Here is a 4496-nt window from a genome sequence, read left to right as displayed (position 1 = left end):
TTTTAATTAATTTAGCCATTTTTTATTTTTATTTTAATATTTTTGTTTTTAATTTAATTTTTACATTCTAAATTTTTTTGTTTGTTTGATTCTGACAGGTTCTTCTGGTTTATGACAGAGGAAACCCGTCAGAACCATTAATTTTTTACAGTGAGTTTGAAAGAACTACTCGCAGAAATCAAGGGGAAGTTAGAGAAGCAAACCAAGGTCAACAGATTTTAATAGACGATCAAGTGAAAAAGGATATTACTGTGGAGTGGATAATAATCAAAATAATTAGCAGCCTCTTGCACATCTTGCTCATCGTACTATGATTGATTATGCTAAACTTTGATTGGGGCTGAATCGAATATAGTTAGACAGACTATTGCTATAAATAATTTTGAGCTAAAGCCAAGAACAACTCAGATGGTACAACAGTATGTTCAGTTTGGTGGGTTGCAAGATGAAGATCCGCATGCTTACAATTGTTCCCATTCTCTTTGAGGAGCAAGGCAAAACAGTGGTTGAATTCACTTCCATGGGGTTTTATCACGACTTGGGATCAGATGAATAAGAAGTTTCTGTTGAAGTACTTCCTACCAGCTAAAATAGCTAAGTTGAGGAACGAAATTTCTTCTTTTGCTCAAATTGATTTGGAGACATTATATGATTCATGGGAGAGATTTAAGGATCTTTTGAGAAAGTGTACTCATCATGGCTTACCTTTGTGGTTACAAGTTTAAAATTTTTACAACGGTTTAAATCCCTCCACTAGGCAACTAATTGATGCAACAGCCGGCAGAACATTGAATAATAAGACAGTTGAGGCAGCTCAAAAGTTCATTGAGGAGATGGCATTGAATAAATATCAGTGGCAAGTCATGAGAATGAAACTAATTAAAGCAACCAGTGTTTTTAATATAGATGCAAGTGCTGGAAAGTCAGGAGGAAGCACTTAGTAAAAAGATTGATGGTTTGAGTTGCAATAACATGACGAATATGGTAATGCAATGTGATGTGATTGGAGCAGGGATAGTCAATCCGGAATCTTTACCCTTTGGTTCTAACATGGAGGATGAGCAAGTCAACTTTATGGGTAACAATTCTAGACCTCAAAATAACCCCTACAGCAATAATAATCCAAGATGGAGGAATAATCCAATTTTCTTTTGGGGTGGTCAAGGTAATCAAAGGTCACAGCCCCCTCCGGGTTTTTAGCAACCCTATTAGCAAGAAAAGAAACTAAACCTTAAGGAGATGTTAGCTAAATATATTTCGGTGTCTAAAACTAGGTTTCAGAACACTGAGACAACTCTAAAAAACTAGCAAGCATCGATTCAAGGGCTTGAAAATTAGATTGGACAACTTGCTAAACTTGTTTCAAAGAGACAGCAAGGTAGCTTACCTAGTAACACTGAAACCAACCCAAATGAACAAGTCCATACAATCACTGTTCGAAGCGTGGAAAGGTTAGTTGAGCCTAAAAAGAAGCTGAATCTAAAAGTTATTGAGAAAAATGATGGGGTTGAGGAAAGAAAAAAAAGAGCATAAGTCAATGGTTAGAGAATACAAACCACAAATTCCATATCCAACTATATTGAAGCAAGACTGCATAAAAGAAAAATATGGTAAATTTCTTTAACTTTTGGAAAAATTGCATATTGACTTACCTTCTGTTGAAGCCCTTTCACAGATGCTAAGGTATGGAATATTTTTAAAGGAGTTGTTAACAAATAAAAAGAAGTTAGATGACTTGTCAACTATGGAGCTCAATAAGGATTGCTCAACCATTCTCTAAAACAAACTACCTAGCAAGCTTAAAGATCCAGGGAGGTTTACTATTCCTTGTCTTATTGGTAGTTTAAATGTTGAAAAATACAATCTACTGATATACTTCTTTCTTTTTCTTGACCAAATACAATCTACTTGTATACTTCTTTTGGAATTAAGTTATTAAAAAGTTCCACTCAATTCTGTCTTTTGGTACAATGGCTAACAATGTGGACTACTACTAATAGACATTGTGTTTCAACAAAGATATTGCACACCTTAAACAATCTTCAGGTGTACAAACCATTTCATCAAAGACCCACTGTATATTCTCTATCAAATACTCAACCCTAGCCAGATCGTCATCTATTTTTCCACGAAATTCTTCAACACCATATTTCCTTATTTTATCAATCGAGGGTCGACGTGAGCTTCTGGTATTATGAGGAAAATAGGTGCTATCAGAGGCACAATAGGAGCGGTGGTTCCGAGACCATAAGTTTGGTTTGCATAAACTCGGTAAAACACTAGCCCATCAAATCAAAGAAGGCATTTTTCGCCTCATTTTCAGAAAATTATGGAATAGGAATGCTATGACTCGCTCCCTGATTGAAAGCCAGAAAATTGCTATCAGCTTCATCAATGATAGTACGATTTGATTCAGTCGACATCTTTATATCTATAAGAAAACAAATTCAGATTGGATCAAATAGCATGACACTATCACAAGTTATTGTGGCATGTATTTTCTAGACTCTGTACACACTATGTTCAGTCCTATAATCAACTAAATTGTAGCTCTAATACCACTAAATGTAACACCCCTCACTTGTTCCCGTCACAATATTAGATTTACGGTATGCTACAGTAAACAACAAAAAAGGAGAAAGTAGTTTAAATTCATAAATTCTTCAAAAAAATCCTTTATTATCAATCATTCACTTAAACCATGTTATACTAGCAAGATCGAGCTTAAATCGAGCTTACTAAAGCTTGACTTGCCATCAAATGTAGTAGTTAATTCGGGTCAATTCTGCACTTAAAGAGCATGCTTTCTATACAATTTAGTATTTTATATTTCATTTTTGGTAATTAGGCCTCAGTAATAAATATTAATAAAATAAGTGTTTTTAACACATTTTATAAGAAGCGTGACCAAATCAGCCGACACGGGCCTTAGGTTGTGCTAATAAGTTTAACTGAGTCTGTAGGATGAAGATATAAAGACCCAATTAACATAAAAGCAACGTATGAGTGATGCACCAGCTTCACAGGACGTCAAAGCACCAAACAAACAACAAAAGGCTAAAATTGGGTGTCGTGTCACGCCACGCAAGGGGTGTGGCGCAACACAAGTTGATGTCCTACCCAAGCAATTTGAAGCTATTTTTGCTTCCACGATCAAATTGAAACGAAGACCTAGGACGTGTCGAATACCTTCAAAAACCCTAGTAGTTTAGGAATATATTTAGATTATTTCTTTTCAATTTTTCATAACTTTTTTTGTTTTTCCTCTTGAAACTAGTTTTGATTCAAGATTTTATAACTTTAATTAAAGTATTTCAATTTATATTTTCTTTTGCATTCGATTGAATTCTTTATTCCAATTAACTGATTTGCTACTTCGTTCCCCATTTGATATTCAATCCACTATTATTCAATTCTTTTTACTCTTCTGAATCGGTCGTGTTCTTTACATGATTTTTTCAATTGAGATCGAGATTATGAATATCATGAGGGGCTAAATACCTTAGGGGAAATTCATGAGTGGATGTGAGTGTGGATGTGATTGAAGAAGGATTTAGTGCTTCCTGAGAGGGATTAGTTTGTATGAATTACGTGTGCTTAAACCACTAAGATTGACAACCCTAGAAAGTTACCATAGCCTAGATGAGGTCGGGATATAAGTCAAACCAAGTAAATCGTAATTTATCCTAGTTGAAAAATTTAGGTCAAGAGATAAGCGTGTATCAACCGATCGATTAGTTAATTAGAGGCCTAAAGGTAATAATTGGTTAATCGATATCTAATTCACCTTAAAACCCTTTTCAACGTTAGTTGCAAACCCTGAAGCGAGTTAATTTTACTGACTGGTTTATTCATTTTTTATCATTTGTTTATTTTTCTTATTTATTTATTTTTATCTCATCAAATTATTTTATAATTTATCGTAATATAGGAATTAATTACTACTACTTAGTCTTATTATTGTAAAAACATTTTCATAATTTATTTCATCCTTCCTTGGACACGATCCTTGGAATACTTCCAAGTATTTCGTTGTAAAAAAAGTATATTACAATTTGACCTATACACTTTAAGATACCAAAATTCTCAATTTTTGTATGTCTAGTGTTATATTTTAACTATAAGCAATAACTCATTTATAGGCGGTCAAGTTGTTGGCGTTGTTGTTAGGGAGGTTTCGACAATAAGTTGTGAAAATAATTTTTTTTACAATTAATAGGATAAGTAGGAACATTATGACTTATAGATACAATTTTTATTTTTATTTTTTACTTTTACTTTTATTTTTATTTTTTTCAGGTCGTTTATGACCCGAAGCTCCAGCACTGCAATTGAACCATATCCAGATCTGGAGTAAATACTTAGACGCAACCGTCCAACGATGAACAACGATTCACACATTGCAACTAATTTACCCTGGGAAAACCCATTATTCGAAAGGCCACGAGAGCAGAAAAGGAAATAATTGGGAAGAAATCCCAATGGCTCTGAAGACG

General features: G+C 34.0%; 1 non-coding gene across 1 annotated transcript; it reads right to left on the bottom strand.

The window, feature by feature from the left end:
- Window positions 1-596: 596 nt before the first annotated feature.
- On the bottom strand, window positions 597-703 carry LOC128041973 (small nucleolar RNA R71). Its single transcript, XR_008197182.1, has one exon. It is a non-coding gene; the product is annotated as a small nucleolar RNA R71 (small nucleolar RNA).
- Between the last annotated feature and the right edge of the window lie 3793 nt (window positions 704-4496).

The sequence above is a fragment of the Gossypium raimondii genome, chromosome 6, assembly GCF_025698545.1.
Source record: "Gossypium raimondii isolate GPD5lz chromosome 6, ASM2569854v1, whole genome shotgun sequence".
Lineage (NCBI taxonomy): Eukaryota > Viridiplantae > Streptophyta > Magnoliopsida > Malvales > Malvaceae > Gossypium > Gossypium raimondii.
The sequence above is the reverse complement of the archived record's forward strand: the minus strand, read 5'-3'. Positions and strand labels throughout refer to the sequence as shown.